Source organism: Aulonocara stuartgranti (assembly GCF_965226115.1).
Source record: "Aulonocara stuartgranti genome assembly, chromosome: 20".
Lineage (NCBI taxonomy): Eukaryota > Metazoa > Chordata > Actinopteri > Cichliformes > Cichlidae > Aulonocara > Aulonocara stuartgranti.
In genome coordinates, this window is record NC_138956.1 from 10,763,384 (window position 1) to 10,780,243 (window position 16,860).

The following is a 16,860-nucleotide window of genomic DNA, read 5'->3' on the forward strand; positions in this document are numbered from 1 at the left end:
TAGTTTTAAACTTTGTGATCCACAACAGGTAACAGTAAAAGATGAACATTTTTAAGCATAATGCTGTTACCAAACTACATTAATGGCCCAAAAACAGACCATAGAAAAAACCGTAGCTATGTGAAAAAAAATGATGACAACTAGTCCTAATTCAGGCTAATTGTTTTTTTGTTTTGTTTTTTTCCGACATCCCTCCACACACACAGGCTGTGCTGGCTCACAGAAAGAGTGGGTCATCAACATTATCAGGCAGCTGGTGTTCATAGCAAGCCTCACCAGACAGCTTCAGTCCATATCGGATGTACAGGATGGAGTTAAGGCTCTGCAAGGACATCTGATTTGTAAGTTTGCTTTTTACCACACTCATCTGGGCCAAGAGTAGAGGAAACTGCCTTATCTTCTGCAGCTGGAATTCAAAACAAGTATTTGAACTCGGATACGGCCTGCAGATTAGACTGGGTTTGTTTGGTTTTTCTTTTTCGTGCTTTTCCCACTTTTCTAGCTTGTTGTGCCCTTTTTCTTTCAGGATCTGTAGTTTCCTCCCTGTCCAGTAGAGGCCTCTCTCAGAGAAAGAACAGCTTGGGGATGCAGATGATGACGATTGGAGATCAGACACACCGCCCCCACCTCTCCTTATCCATGCTTAGGTCAGAAGTGGAATGCTCTTTTGCTGTTTGTTAGTTACGGATGGAGTAACACTAACTAAGGAAATACACACAACACAGTGATTGTGAATAAGTCACTCCAAGTGTGAAAAGGTGATAGTCAGAGTGAGACTACACATGAATTATTCAGGAAATGCACACTCAGTGAGAGAATAACTATAATTCAGTGTCACTAGGGGATATAACTTGAAGATGATGTGTCTTCATTTCTGATTCATTTTGAACAGTGATGAATGTGGAAGTAAATGAGCGCGAGCTGATCAAAACGGGCGAGCTGTTTTTACATATTTCTGCAGCCTGGATGCCGTGGGCTTTGTCCAGGAGTAAAAGATGACATCGCCCATTTCGGATCTTATATATATGTGGCAGGATGAATGTTATCCCGCGGTCCAACCCACTTTCAGCCTGGCCCATTAGGGGGCGCTGGTATAAATAGTGGCCATTTGAGTGTCTCTGCATTGCTTGCCTGTGATCTCCTTTTTGGTCACCTGACTTCCTCGGTGTGGTAGAGATCGTTTGTGGGTTACTCCTCTAAAGTCTCCATCGCGGCTGGTCGTAGCTATAGAAGCCTCCTCTGAGCTATTCTGCTTACATTCTATGACCCGGCTTACTTGGTACGTAATCAACTTTTGTTACGCTCTCTGCCTTCTATTGTTCTTTTATAGTAATTATTTATTATGTTTCGCAGGAAGTGTGGGCCTTAGTTTTGCGCCAAGCTACGTGAACTGAAGTGCTGCTGTTTTGCCTTGCTGTGCTTTTACCGTCTGTTCCCGTTGTGAGAATTCTTTCCCTGCTGCTGTCAGCTTTTTCAGTGGACGTCGGCGAGGACAACGGCCATATGCATGCCGGTTATCGGAGTCAGCTGGCGTGCATATTGATTGACTGTTAACTTATCGTCGTGTGGACGGCAAGTTGGAGCAGTACGGCGATTCCGTTTGCTCCAGATTTTAGAGTTTTATTCAGATTGTATGTTGTTTTATTGCTTTTTGATTTGTAGTTTGGATTCTCTGTTACACCACTGGTGGGAGGCCCTTTTTCTAGCTGTGGATCACCAGTGTGGTCTTGCAGTTGGGTTATCCCCCGGTGCTACACATTAGTTTGTTGTAATATATTAAAATTTTCTTTGTTTCTTTTTATTCAGATGCGGAGTGCCGACGTGGAGGAGACTAGGGTGCCTTGGTGGTGGGATCCCTTGAGTGTACACACCTGCCTTGTTTAGTTTATTAGTGTGAGTGTGTGTGATAGTGTGTTGCACTTGTGTTTTGGGTGTGTTTTCTTTCTTTAGTTTGTGTGTGGCATCCCTGCCCCTCCACTGGTAAGCCTCAGCTCTGAATACCTTTTTAAGCATATTTGTACTTGAATATTTATGATTGTGCTTTTATATGGTGTTTTAAATAATTATTAATAAATTGTGAATTTGTTGATCATTGAACCTCGTCTCTGGACTGAGTATAGCGAACCTAAGTGCCTTTCTGGTGATTTAGTGTTACTTCCAGTATTCTCTGGGTGAAATTCCCAGGGTGGCGTTGTCTTTTTAAAACTGCAAAGAGTATTTACTTTATACCCCATCCTCGTCTCGCCACATATAGTTATACCTTGGTGTTTTGTAGCATCACCTGACAAACTTTTACTTTCCTGATGTTTAGACTTTCTGATCCCTCCACAGACTCTGCTTTGTCTTTCTACAAAGAGTTGACGACATTAAATACAGATGTTTTAACAGTGCTTGAATGTTTTATTTTGTTTACTCTAGCCTCCAACTCAAACTTTGGTTGCTCCTATGCCCACGTCACTTCCTCCACCAATCAGAATGAGGGTCCGGGTTCAGGAAGACGTCTTCCTGATCCCAGTTCCACAAAGGTCGGTGAAAAGTTTTAAGTTTGAGCAGTACATAAAAATAAATCCCAATCTGATTGGTATAGTGTTTTTTTGTTGTTGTTGTTGTTTTGTTTTTAATTTCTGTTTAATCGCCGGTCATTGCTCTGCATCCCAGTGAGGCCAACTCCTGCTCTGTGTCGTGGCTGTGTGAGCAGGCAGCTCAGCGTTACTACCAGAAATGTGGCCTCCTGCCTCGTCTCTCTCTGCAGAAAGAAGGCGCTCTGCTCTCCCCGCAGGACCAGCTACTGGCCGTCCTGCACACAAATGAAGAGGTGAGGTGACACTGAGGAGAGCCAGAAGTGACCATACTTGGACCACAGACAATTTAAAAGATGCTGAAGACTACCATGATTGGTTGATGAAGTCTGATCACGAGTGTTTAAGACAAATGTTGTCACCGTTGCTATCTTGGATTTAAAAAAAACAAAACAACCCACAGTGACAAGAGGACGGCTATGACTGTGAAACAGCTTGCATGTCAGCCAGTGAGCATACTCCTTTTCTTAGGCAAAGTATGGCCCAAATTCATAAAATAGACTTTCTCATAGACACAGAGGTCTTTTCATTAAATCACTGATAGAAGGAATGGAGGTTCTAGGTCCTTCCACAATGACTTCATCTTTCTTACCCAGATGAGGCGTGCAGGTTTTAGACTGTATGATTCTGGTAAGAAGGTGAAGGGCTGGTTATGTTAACAAGCTGCCTGAGAAACTACAATCTGAGAAACTGTAAAGATTAGAACCATTTCTATTACCAGACTGGATGCTGACTTGCTTTTGGAGCCAGCTTCCAGAAGACACTGAAGGAATCACAGTTTTTGGGATTGAATCCTTGGCTTCACTTTCCCGCACCAGTGCAGGATAACTGATGGGTTTGTGTTGTGGGTTCTGGCTGACGTTTGCTCGTGGGGATCTCCCTCCTCTCCCTGAGCGATACAAGAAGGCCTGTCAAAGTCTAGCAGTGGGTGAGCAACACAGAGGAAATGCATTATAAAACGGACACATGTGCATTCTTGTATTCTGTTATGAAGTACCATCTCTTTCTACCTGTAGATGAGAACAAGCGTGTCTCCCGGCTATGTGAGGTTCGGGACCGGGGTTCCTCCGTGTCAGGACTCCAAATGTCTCGGTTTGGCCGCCTCTTCCCTCAGCCCGCTCCTCCGTGCCCTAAAACTTCAGGCCAGCCTCACGGAGCTGCGAATTTCTGGAAACCGTATGTATGACGACCTTCTCCCTGAGCTGATTGCCACAACGCTCACCATGCCTCGTCTGCAGCTGCTGGACATTTCTGCCAACTGCATTACAGGGGACGGCCTGGAGAAGGCTGTAAATGCTTTAAAGGGACAGAGTGCACCTGCATTCCCGGTAAGGGCCTCAGCTAGCCAATAGTGGCAGCTCCAGGTTTACCATCTAACCTGTATTTAAGTACCTCTGGTCTTAATAACTACCTTAGATCTTAATAACAAGCTAACCTGATTCATATCAATGATATCTGTCAGAGAGAATTGGCTCTCGTGATCATTTGCTTTTTCTGCTCGTTTCCACTCAAAGTGCCTGGAGGAGCTGGACCTCAGTATGAACCCACTGGGGGACGGCGTGTCTGAGTCTCTGTCCTGTCTGCTGTCCTGCTGCCCTGTGCTAGCCAGCGCGCTCACAGGTGACTCTCTAACAAGCAGCTGACTGAAGTCTTAAGCTTCACTGAACTCCCATCCATAAGCAAAACTGCAACTAACTTTACATCTTCTGAACGTTCAGGCACAGGCCATTTGAAAGCAGTGTGCCTGTCCCTCAATCCCCTGGGCTCCACCGGCTTTGAGCTGGTGTTAAAGACTCTGCCCCTCCACTGCCTCACACACGTGGACCTGTCAGCTGTCTGCAGAGGGCCTGCTGATTACCCGGCACTGGAACACCTCGCCAAAGTCCTGTCACAGGTGTGCACGCAAAAATCATGCAATGTCATTTATTGTCGAAAGATATAATTGTGCAATCAGGTTAAGACTTTTGTGTTTTTGCAGGACGAGTGCTCTCTGACCCACCTCAGCCTGGCTGCAAATGGGCTGACAGACAGCAGTGTAGCTACCTTGGCGAGGTGTGTGTGTGAGGGCGTCATTTCTACGGCTCAGTTATTACTCATGTTAGTGGGGCTTTGCCTTTGTTTAAATTGTCACTCTTTACTGGCCTGTTGGACTTTTTCTTATTATTTCACAGGTGCCTCTCGTCGTGTCCCACACTGGTGAGTCTGAATCTGTCAGGAAATCCGTCTGTTACATCAGTGGGACTTCACAACATCCTGGCGTCTGTCAGAGAGGCCCGTCGACCACTGACACTTCTAAACCTCGAAGGTATGTCTGAACTTGGAGATACTCCATGGAGTTCCTTTTTTTTTCTAAAGCTATTCTTAGATTCACCGTTTCACACTAATTCACAATTTGGATTTCTTTGATGTTTTTATCACCTGTGCAAAGTTGTACTTGGCAACAGTTTCTTTCTTGCTATCAGTGCGTTTCCTTTTGACGCATTTCTAAGTTTGAACATTTAGTATGTATGCACAGAGGTGTTACATGATGATTACACACACAGACATTACAATATAGAAGTGTGGTTTAAAGATTTAAAAAAAAGATTAGCTGTGAATTAATTTTCCATTTTATGGAGCAGAAAACATTGCTGAATGCTAGCTAACAGGCTACATTTGGATGTCAAATATTTATAGGGGGGAAAATGGAAATTATGGATATGAAATAAAATGATTCTTTGTTGCTTAACCTGCAGGTTGTCAGGTCTCTGGCCCCTGGGAGAGTCAAGACCTGGACAGTTTGTCAGAGCTGGTCCAGGATATCCGTCTTTGCTCTCAGACCCTCAACAAGCTGGACCGACAGACCTTGAAGCAGAGCTGGGACAGGACTCAGTCACACGGACACTTTCTCGACCGAAACTCCAAGTGCCTCCTCTCTGCCACCTCTACTTGAGGGTGGCAGGTGTGTTCATAATAAATAATTAATAATGAATTATTAATTTCCTAATAATTCATAATAAAAGTGGTCATTTTTATAAACATTTTGTTTAATGAGGCTACACCAAAAAGAAACAAGATAAAAACAAAATAAAGTGACATGGCGTCCACCGACAGTCTGTGGATAGCTTGTGTTTTATGCATTTTTGTCTGCCTTATTTATACATGTAAAGCTCTGTATCTGTATAAAGAGTTTGTGTTAGTGTGTGAGAGGTTTTGTGTCACAATGGTCCTGTTTTGTAGGATTTGATTTAAAAAAACAAACATAATTAAAGTAACCAACGATGCTATACGTTGACATCGTTCTTTCACTGTAAGACAAAGCAGGCTATGGTGAATAATCACAGCGATTTTCAGCTCTGAAGAAATCTATCTAGGAGCTATGACAGTGTAAAGACACCCTGCAATTTTAAATGTGTGGCGACATTTGAATGAGGCGCGTACCAGTAGAGGGAGCCAACGCACCACGAATGGTACACAGCCACAGATGCGCTTTGTGCAATGTATTTGTGACATGCAGGAGTGTCCGCAAAGAAATGTGGATAAGTTGTAAATCAAAAGCTAAAGAGCTCATTCTTGCACTGTTTTGATCAGAACACACGTGGGAATGTTCAAGTGTTGAGAATTTGTAATTATAAAGTGAATTAGGGAACGATATTAGATACTGCCACTGGCTAGATTTCAACCTGGGTCTCTCGCTCCCAAAGCGCGTTCTCTACGCCGCGGCCTGCCCTATAATATATTTCAAGCGTTTACCACAACTGAGAGGTGAAAACTGCCGTTTCTTCGTCTTACAAAATGTTCTGTAACTCCAAAAGTACACGGACTGTCGACATCATTCTTTCACTGTAACAATCAGCAGGCTTTAATAAAAAAGGAAAAAAAAATCAAGGCGGTTTTCAGGTCTCTAAAGAAAAATACATCTAGGAGATATGAGGAGTTGAAAACGCCTCTGTTACAGAATTTCAGCTGTCATTTTCACTCAAGTCTCCATAGACTTTGAATGTGGACATTTTTTAACTGTGTTGCTTCGAGGCCATTTGCGAGAAAACGGCAACTCCTACAATAATGACAGTGCCATTTTGTTAAAGGCAAGAAAAATACCTACATTTTGATGTATAATTTGTGTTAATGAAGGCAAAATTGAGCGTTTGTTCGGACATGAAGAAGAGATTGAGAAAGCGACAATGCATGGTGTGTTTGGCGTCCATAGCAACCATAACAACCAATATTGATTGATGGAAGAGATTTTGAGACAGGGGTAAAAAAAAAAAAAAAAAAAAAAAGGCAGAGAGAGCCCATTCTGTAGGCTTCTAGCAAGCGTAGCAAGTGAATTTCAGAGCCAGGGATTTTTTTTTTTTTTTTTTTTTTTTTTGTGTCCCCAGCATATGGTCCGCATGGGATTCGAACCACTGCCCTCTGTCCTCAATCTCTGCCATAGGGCCTGTCACGTTCCCATGAGCCACTCGGCGGCCCGGAATGACAGGGCAAAAGTGCTATATTTAAAGTGCACACCTGCGCAGCCGCACCCCAATTTTCGGCTCTTTTTCATTAGCTGGACACCAGGCCTTATCTAGTCAGCCGTTCCAACCACATCCCTGCCAATGTGTGCCTACGTCAAGCCGCATACAAGTGTAACGCTCACAATTTTCTGCTATCACTCTAAGGCAACTTAAGTGTTAGTGACGTCACACCTATGCGCCACTGCCCTCTGTGGAGAATGGGAGAAATGTGCTTGCACCTCAACCTATGGACTCAGACGGACATTCAATCATCATCTTCCTCACTCAAGGTAACCTTATGGCTTGTAGGAACACTGCACGTGTATGATAAGACTGTAGCCGTTCAACCGGCCCTCGTAAGGTTGCTGAAGACAGTGAACACCGTGGAATTCTCAGTATCACTGTGGCCCTGGGTTTTTCCACTGTCCTGCTAAGTGCTTATGTAATTGTAACCAACATAGGAGAGAGACGTAACATCGTGGAAGAGACATAAAGTGAGTAAAAACGATCTAAATGCATTTAGAATATATTTAGAACTACAAATTACACTTTTCTTAGCAATTATTGTTTTTTATGTCAAGCTTCAAGCTAGCTTCTTTATTGGGGCTTGGGACCAGCAAAAGTGACCCGAAATTTGGCCTTTAAGTCTGGTCATTAGCGTGTCTGGACCCAAACTACACTGCAGGTCCCAAAGTCAAATGATCACTGAGAGTTAAAAATCTGTCTGAAGTTAGAAGTTAGCAGAGAGTTAGCTCACTAGTTTCCGTCTAAATATAATATACCAGGTTCTGACTGAGGGATTTCTAAAACAAATTAAAAGGCACAGCTCTGCTATCACTTCTGACATACATGAAGACAGGAAAGTAAGCAGCAGTGATGTTTGTAGGGTTACTGAAGTTTGGCTAGCTGGTATATAGTGATGTGCTATGTGACTAGCGAAACAGCTATGTTAGCATAACATTAACACAGTGATGAAGGGGAACTTTTTTCCACTGGATAAGAATTAAGGTGAGGGTTCCCGATGGTTAGGGACAAATGCAGTGGCATGGCAGGATGCTGTAAACGGACCAAACTTCAGTCAAGAGAACAACTGAGATAATCCATCCACATACAGGTTAGTCATTAATGTGCTGCTGCATTGCCTGGGCTGTAGTTACATGGTAAGGTTTTAAAAACTGAGCTTTAAAATGAATAGTTGTAATAAAAACTGAGAGAGGCCGACAGTGATCACTTACTTTTTGTAAGGGGCTTGTTGAGATTAAATAGAACAAGTTACAAAGCATTAAAACATGTTAAAAACACAACAGCCTTATTAAACGCAGAGTAGTTTGGGCCCAGAAGTAGGATTGATCACGTCATCACTTAAAGACCGGATAGACACATGGTGGAGTTACTTTGTTGTGTTTGTGTGTGTTTTTAAGTAGTTTTAAACTTTGTGATCCACAACAGGTAACAGTAAAAGATGAACATTTTTAAGCATAATGCTGTTACCAAACTACATTAATGGCCCAAAAACAGACCATAGAAAAAACCGTGGCTATGTGAAAAAAAATGATGACAACTAGTCCTAATTCAGGCTAATTGTTTTTTTGTTTTTTTGTTTTGTTTTTTTCCGACATCCCTCCACACACACAGGCTGTGCTGGCTCACAGAAAGAGTGGGTCATCAACATTATCAGGCAGCTGGTGTTCATAGCAAGCCTCACCAGACAGCTTCAGTCCATATCGGATGTACAGGATGGAGTTAAGGCTCTGCAAGGACATCTGATTTGTAAGTTTGCTTTTTACCACACTCATCTGGGCCAAGAGTAGAGGAAACTGCCTTATCTTCTGCAGCTGGAATTCAAAACAAGTATTTGAACTCGGACACGGCCTGCAGATTAGACTGGGTTTGTTTGGTTTTTCTTTTTCGTGCTTTTCCCACTTTTCTAGCTTGTTGTGCCCTTTTTCTTTCAGGATCTGCAGTTTCCTCCCTGTCCAGTAGAGGCCTCTCTCAGAGAAAGAACAGCTTGGGGATGCAGATGATGACGATTGGAGATCAGACACACCGCCCCCACCTCTCCTTATCCATGCTTAGGTCAGAAGTGGAATGCTCTTTTGCTGTTTGTTAGTTACGGATGGAGTAACACTAACTAAGGAAATACACACAACACAGTGATTGTGAATAAGTCACTCCAAGTGTGAAAAGGTGATAGTCAGAGTGAGACTACACATGAATTATTCAGGAAATGCACACTCAGTGAGAGAATAACTATAATTCAGTGTCACTAGGGGATATAACTTGAAGATGATGTGTCTTCATTTCTGATTCATTTTGAACAGTGATGAATGTGGAAGTAAATGAGCGCGAGCTGATCAAAACGGGCGAGCTGTTTTTACATATTTCTGCAGCCTGGATGCCGTGGGCTTTGTCCAGGAGTAAAAGATGACATCGCCCATTTCGGATCTTATATATAGTTATACCTTGGTGTTTTGTAGCATCACCTGACAAACTTTTACTTTCCTGATGTTTAGACTTTCTGATCCCTCCACAGACTCTGCTTTGTCTTTCTACAAAGAGTTGACGACATTAAATACAGATGTTTTAACAGTGCTTGAATGTTTTATTTTGTTTACTCTAGCCTCCAACTCAAACTTTGGTTGCTCCTATGCCCACGTCACTTCCTCCACCAATCAGAATGAGGGTCCGGGTTCAGGAAGACGTCTTCCTGATCCCAGTTCCACAAAGGTCGGTGAAAAGTTTTAAGTTTGAGCAGTACATAAAAATAAATCCCAATCTGATTGGTATAGTGTTTTTTTGTTGTTGTTGTTGTTTTGTTTTTAATTTCTGTTTAATCGCCGGTCATTGCTCTGCATCCCAGTGAGGCCAACTCCTGCTCTGTGTCGTGGCTGTGTGAGCAGGCAGCTCAGCGTTACTACCAGAAATGTGGCCTCCTGCCTCGTCTCTCTCTGCAGAAAGAAGGCGCTCTGCTCTCCCCGCAGGACCAGCTACTGGCCGTCCTGCACACAAATGAAGAGGTGAGGTGACACTGAGGAGAGCCAGAAGTGACCATACTTGGACCACAGACAATTTAAAAGATGCTGAAGACTACCATGATTGGTTGATGAAGTCTGATCACGAGTGTTTAAGACAAATGTTGTCACCGTTGCTATCTTGGATTTAAAAAAAAAAAACAACCCACAGTGACAAGAGGACGGCTATGACTGTGAAACAGCTTGCATGTCAGCCAGTGAGCATACTCCTTTTCTTAGGCAAAGTATGGCCCAAATTCATAAAATAGACTTTCTCATAGACACAGAGGTCTTTTCATTAAATCACTGATAGAAGGAATGGAGGTTCTAGGTCCTTCCACAATGACTTCATCTTTCTTACCCAGATGAGGCGTGCAGGTTTTAGACTGTATGATTCTGGTAAGAAGGTGAAGGGCTGATTATGTTAACAAGCTGCCTGAGAAACTACAATCTGAGAAACTGTAAAGATTAGAACCATTTCTATTACCAGACTGGATGCTGACTTGCTTTTGGAGCCAGCTTCCAGAAGACACTGAAGGAATCACAGTTTTTGGGATTGAATCCTTGGCTTCACTTTCCCGCACCAGTGCAGGATAACTGATGGGTTTGTGTTGCGGGTTCTGGCTGACGTTTGCTCGTGGGGATCTCCCTCCTCTCCCTGAGCGATACAAGAAGGCCTGTCAAAGTCTAGCAGTGGGTGAGCAACACAGAGGAAATGCATTATAAAACGGACACATGTGCATTCTTGTATTCTGTTATGAAGTACCATCTCTTTCTACCTGTAGATGAGAACAAGCGTGTCTCCCGGCTATGTGAGGTTCGGGACCGGGGTTCCTCCGTGTCAGGACTCCAAGTGTCTCGGTTTGGCCGCCTCTTCCCTCAGCCCGCTCCTCCGTGCCCTAAAACTTCAGGCCAGCCTCACGGAGCTGCGAATTTCTGGAAACCGTATGTCTGACAACCTTCTCCCTGAGCTGATTGCCACAACGCTCACCATGCCTCGTCTGCAGCTGCTGGACATTTCTGCCAACTGCATTACAGGGGACGGCCTGGAGAAGGCTGTAAATGCTTTAAAGGGACAGAGTGCACCTGCATTCCCGGTAAGGGCCTCAGCTAGCCAATAGTGGCAGCTCCAGGTTTACCATCTAACCTGTATTTAAGTACCTCTGGTCTTAATAACTACCTTAGATCTTAATAACAAGCTAACCTGATTCATATCAATGATATCTGTCAGAGAGAATTGGCTCTCGTGATCATTTGCTTTTTCTGCTCGTTTCCACTCAAAGTGCCTGGAGGAGCTGGACCTCAGTATGAACCCACTGGGGGACGGCGTGTCTGAGTCTCTGTCCTGTCTGCTGTCCTGCTGCCCTGTGCTAGCCAAGCGGTCTCTGCAGGTCTCACTGCTCATTTCCTTCAGCAGCATCGACTGCTGCTAGCCAGCGCGCTCACAGGTGACTCTCTAACAAGCAGCTGACTGAAGCCTTAAGCTTCACTGAACTCCCACCCATAAGCAAAACTGCAACTAACTTTACATCTTCTGAACGTTCAGGCACAGGCCATTTGAAAGCAGTGTGCCTGTCCCTCAATCCCCTGGGCTCCACCGACTTTGAGCTGGTGTTAAAGACTCTGCCCTTCCACTGCCTCACACACGTGGACCTGTCAGCTGTCTGCAGAGGGCCTGCTGATTACCCGGCACTGGAACACCTCGCCAAAGTCCTGTCACAGGTGTGCACGCAAAAATCATGCAATGTCATTTATTGTCGAAAGATATAATTGTGCAATCAGGTTAAGACTTTTGTGTTTTTGCAGGACGAGTGCTCTCTGACCCACCTCAGCCTGGCTGCAAATGGGCTGACAGACAGCAGTGTAGCTACCTTGGCGAGGTGTGTGTGTGAGGGCGTCATTTCTACGGCTCAGTTATTACTCATGTTAGTGGGGCTTTGCCTTTGTTTAAATTGTCACTCTTTACTGGCCTGTTGGACTTTTTCTTATTATTTCACAGGTGCCTCTCGTCATGTCCCACACTGGTGAGTCTGAATCTGTCAGGAAATCCGTCTGTTACATCAGTGGGACTTCACAACATCCTGGCGTCTGTCAGAGAGGCCCGTCGACCACTGACACTTCTAAACCTCGAAGGTATGTCTGAACTTGGAGATACTCCATGGAGTTCCTTTTTTTTTTCTAAAGCTATTCTTAGATTCACCGTTTCACACTAATTCACAATTTGGATTTCTTTGATGTTTTTATCACCTGTGCAAAGTTGTACTTGGCAACAGTTTCTTTCTTGCTATCAGTGCGTTTCCTTTTGACGCATTTCTAAGTTTGAACATTTAGTATGTATGCACAGAGGTGTTACATGATGATTACACACACAGACATTACAATATAGAAGTGTGGTTTAAAGATTTAAAAAAAAAAAGATTAGCTGTGAATTAATTTTCCATTTTATGGAGCAGAAAACATTGCGGAACGCTAGCTAACAGGCTACATTTGGATGTCAAATATTTATAGGGGGGAAAATGGAAATTATGGATATGAAATAAAATGATTCTTTGTTGCTTAACCTGCAGGTTGTCAGGTCTCTGGCCCCTGGGAGAGTCAAGACCTGGACAGTTTGTCAGAGCTGGTCCAGGATATCCGTCTTTGCTCTCAGACCCTCAACAAGCTGGACCGACAGACCTTGAAGCAGAGCTGGGACAGGACTCAGTCACACGGACACTTTCTCGACCGAAACTCCAAGTGCCTCCTCTCTGCCACCTCTACTTGAGGGTGGCAGGTGTGTTCATAATAAATAATTAATAATGAATTATTAATTTCCTAATAATTCATAATAAAAGTGGTCATTTTTATAAACATTTTGTTTAATGAGGCTACACCAAAAAGAAACAAGATAAAAACAAAATAAAGTGACATGGCGTCCACCGACAGTCTGTGGATAGCTTGTGTTTTATGCATTTTTGTCTGCCTTATTTATACATGTAAAGCTCTGTATCTGTATAAAGAGTTTGTGTTAGTGTGTGAGAGGTTTTGTGTCACAATGGTCCTGTTTTGTAGGATTTGATTTAAAAAAACAAACATAATTAAAGTAACCAACGATGCTATACGTTGACATCGTTCTTTCACTGTAAGACAAAGCAGGCTATGGTGAATAATCACAGCGATTTTCAGCTCTGAAGAAATCTATCTAGGAGCTATGACAGTGTAAAGACACCCTGCAATTTTAAATGTGTGGCGACATTTGAATGAGGCGCGTACCAGTAGAGGGAGCCAACGCACCACGAATGGTACACAGCCACAGATGCGCTTTGTGCAATGTATTTGTGACATGCAGGAGTGTCCGCAAAGAAATGTGGATAAGTTGTAAATCAAAAGCTAAAGAGCTCATTCTTGCACTGTTTTGATCAGAACACACGTGGGAATGTTCAAGTGTTGAGAATTTGTAATTATAAAGTGAATTAGGGAACGATATTAGATACTGCCACTGGCTAGATTTCAACCTGGGTCTCTCGCTCCCAAAGCGCGTTCTCTACGCCGCGGCCTGCCCTATAATATATTTCAAGCGTTTACCACAACTGAGAGGTGAAAACTGCCGTTTCTTCGTCTTACAAAATGTTCTGTAACTCCAAAAGTACACGGACTGTCGACATCATTCTTTCACTGTAACAATCAGCAGGCTTTAATAAAAAAGGAAAAAAAATCAAGGCGGTTTTCAGGTCTCTAAAGAAAAATACATCTAGGAGATATGAGGAGTTGAAAACGCCTCTGTTACAGAATTTCAGCTGTCATTTTCACTCAAGTCTCCATAGACTTTGAATGTGGACATTTTTTAACTGTGTTGCTTCGAGGCCATTTGCGAGAAAACGGCAACTCCTACAATAATGACAGTGCCATTTTGTTAAAGGCAAGAAAAATACCTACATTTTGATGTATAATTTGTGTTAATGAAGGCAAAATTGAGCGTTTGTTCGGACATGAAGAAGAGATTGCGAAAGCGACAATGCATGGTGTGTTTGGCGTCCATAGCAACCATAACAACCAATATTGATTGATGGAAGAGATTTTGAGACAGGGGTAAAAAAAAAAAAAAAAGGCAGAGAGAGCCCATTCTGTAGGCTCGCCTGTAGGCTTCTAGCAAGCGTAGCAAGTGAATTTCAGAGCCAGGGATTTTTTTTTTTTTTTTTTTTGTGTCCCCAGCATATGGTCCGCATGGGATTCGAACCACTGCCCTCTGTCCTCAATCTCTGCCATAGGGCCTGTCACGTTCCCATGAGCCACTCGGCGGCCCGGAATGACAGGGCAAAAGTGCTATATTTAAAGTGCACACCTGCGCAGCCGCACCCCAATTTTCGGCTCTTTTTCATTAGCTGGACACCAGGCCTTATCTAGTCAGCCGTTCCAACCACATCCCTGCCAATGTGTGCCTACGTCAAGCCGCATACAAGTGTAACGCTCACAATTTTCTGCTATCACTCTAAGGCAACTTAAGTGTTAGTGACGTCACACCTATGCGCCACTGCCCTCTGTGGAGAATGGGAGAAATGTGCTTGCACCTCAACCTATGGACTCAGACGGACATTCAATCATCATCTTCCTCACTCAAGGTAACCTTATGGCTTGTAGGAACACTGCACGTGTATGATAAGACTGTAGCCGTTCAACCGGCCCTCGTAAGGTTGCTGAAGACAGTGAACACCGTGGAATTCTCAGTATCACTGTGGCCCTGGGTTTTTCCACTGTCCTGCTAAGTGCTTATGTAATTGTAACCAACATAGGAGAGAGACGTAACATCGTGGAAGAGACATAAAGTGAGTAAAAACGATCTAAATGCATTTAGAATATATTTAGAACTACAAATTACACTTTTCTTAGCAATTATTGTTTTTTATGTCAAGCTTCAAGCTAGCTTCTTTATTGGGGCTTGGGACCAGCAAAAGTGACCCGAAATTTGGTCTTTAAGTCTGGTCATTAGCGTGTCTGGACCCAAACTACACTGCAGGTCCCAAAGTCAAATGATCACTGAGAGTTAAAAATCTGTCTGAAGTTAGAAGTTAGCAGAGAGTTAGCTCACTAGTTTCCGTCTAAATATAATATACCAGGTTCTGACTGAGGGATTTCTAAAACAAATTAAAAGGCACAGCTCTGCTATCACTTCTGACATACATGAAGACAGGAAAGTAAGCAGCAGTGATGTTTGTAGGGTTACTGAAGTTTGGCTAGCTGGTATATAGTGATGTGCTATGTGACTAGCGAAACAGCTATGTTAGCATAACATTAACACAGTGATGAAGGGGAACTTTTTTCCACTGGATAAGAATTAAGGTGAGGGTTCCCGATGGTTAGGGACAAATGCAGTGGCATGGCAGGATGCTGTAAACGGACCAAACTTCAGTCAAGAGAACAACTGAGATAATCCATCCACATACAGGTTAGTCATTAATGTGCTGCTGCATTGCCTGGGCTGTAGTTACATGGTAAGGTTTTAAAAACTGAGCTTTAAAATGAATAGTTGTAATAAAAACTGAGAGAGGCCGACAGTGATCACTTACTTTTTGTAAGGGGCTTGTTGAGATTAAATAGAACAAGTTACAAAGCATTAAAACATGTTAAAAACACAACAGCCTTATTAAACGCAGAGTAGTTTGGGCCCAGAAGTAGGATTGATCACGTCATCACTTAAAGACCGGATAGACACATGGTGGAGTTACTTTGTTGTGTTTGTGTGTGTTTTTAAGTAGTTTTAAACTTTGTGATCCACAACAGGTAACAGTAAAAGATGAACATTTTTAAGCATAATGCTGTTACCAAACTACATTAATGGCCCAAAAACAGACCATAGAAAAAACCGTGGCTATGTGAAAAAAAATGATGACAACTAGTCCTAATTCAGGCTAATTGTTTTTTTGTTTTTTTGTTTTGTTTTTTTCCCGACATCCCTCCACACACACAGGCTGTGCTGGCTCACAGAAAGAGTGGGTCATCAACATTATCAGGCAGCTGGTGTTCATAGCAAGCCTCACCAGACAGCTTCAGTCCATATCGGATGTACATGATGGAGTTAAGGCTCTGCAAGGACATCTGATTTGTAAGTTTGCTTTTTACCACACTCATCTGGGCCAAGAGTAGAGGAAACTGCCTTATCTTCTGCAGCTGGAATTCAAAACAAGTATTTGAACTCGGACACGGCCTGCAGATTAGACTGGGTTTGTTTGGTTTTTCTTTTTCGTGCTTTTCCCACTTTTCTAGCTTGTTGTGCCCTTTTTCTTTCAGGATCTGCAGTTTCCTCCCTGTCCAGTAGAGGCCTCTCTCAGAGAAAGAACAGCTTGGGGATGCAGATGATGACGATTGGAGATCAGACACACCGCCCCCACCTCTCCTTATCCATGCTTAGGTCAGAAGTGGAATGCTCTTTTGCTGTTTGTTAGTTACGGATGGAGTAACACTAACTAAGGAAATACACACAACACAGTGATTGTGAATAAGTCACTCCAAGTGTGAAAAGGTGATAGTCAGAGTGAGACTACACATGAATTATTCAGGAAATGCACACTCAGTGAGAGAATAACTATAATTCAGTGTCACTAGGGGATATAACTTGAAGATGATGTGTCTTCATTTCTGATTCATTTTGAACAGTGATGAATGTGGAAGTAAATGAGCGCGAGCTGATCAAAACGGGCGAGCTGTTTTTACATATTTCTGCAGCCTGGATGCCGTGGGCTTTGTCCAGGAGTAAAAGATGACATCGCCCATTTCGGATCTTATATATAGTTATACCTTGGTGTTTTGTAGCATCAC

The 16,860-nt window shown here is 43.1% G+C and overlaps 3 long non-coding RNA genes across 5 annotated transcripts; all 3 read left to right on the top strand.

The window, feature by feature from the left end:
* The first annotated feature begins 1,064 nt into the window (after nt 1-1,064).
* Nucleotides 1,065-2,097, top strand: LOC309697994. 3 transcript variants are annotated; one of them, XR_014273974.1, is made up of 2 exons: nt 1,065-1,631; nt 1,807-2,097. It is a non-coding gene; the product is annotated as an uncharacterized lncRNA (long non-coding RNA). The 3 variants fall into 3 exon arrangements; XR_014273975.1 differs by having other exon boundaries at nt 1,065-1,585; XR_014273976.1 differs by having other exon boundaries at nt 1,065-1,572.
* Nucleotides 2,098-4,638: 2,541 nt separating this feature from the next.
* LOC309696351 lies at nt 4,639-5,845 on the top strand. The gene is made up of 2 exons (XR_014273435.1): nt 4,639-4,884; nt 5,315-5,845. It is a non-coding gene; the product is annotated as an uncharacterized lncRNA (long non-coding RNA).
* A 6,242-nt stretch (nt 5,846-12,087) lies between these two features.
* Nucleotides 12,088-13,166, top strand: LOC309697885. Its single transcript, XR_014273950.1, has 2 exons — nt 12,088-12,201; nt 12,636-13,166. It is a non-coding gene; the product is annotated as an uncharacterized lncRNA (long non-coding RNA).
* The last annotated feature ends 3,694 nt before the right edge of the window (nt 13,167-16,860 follow it).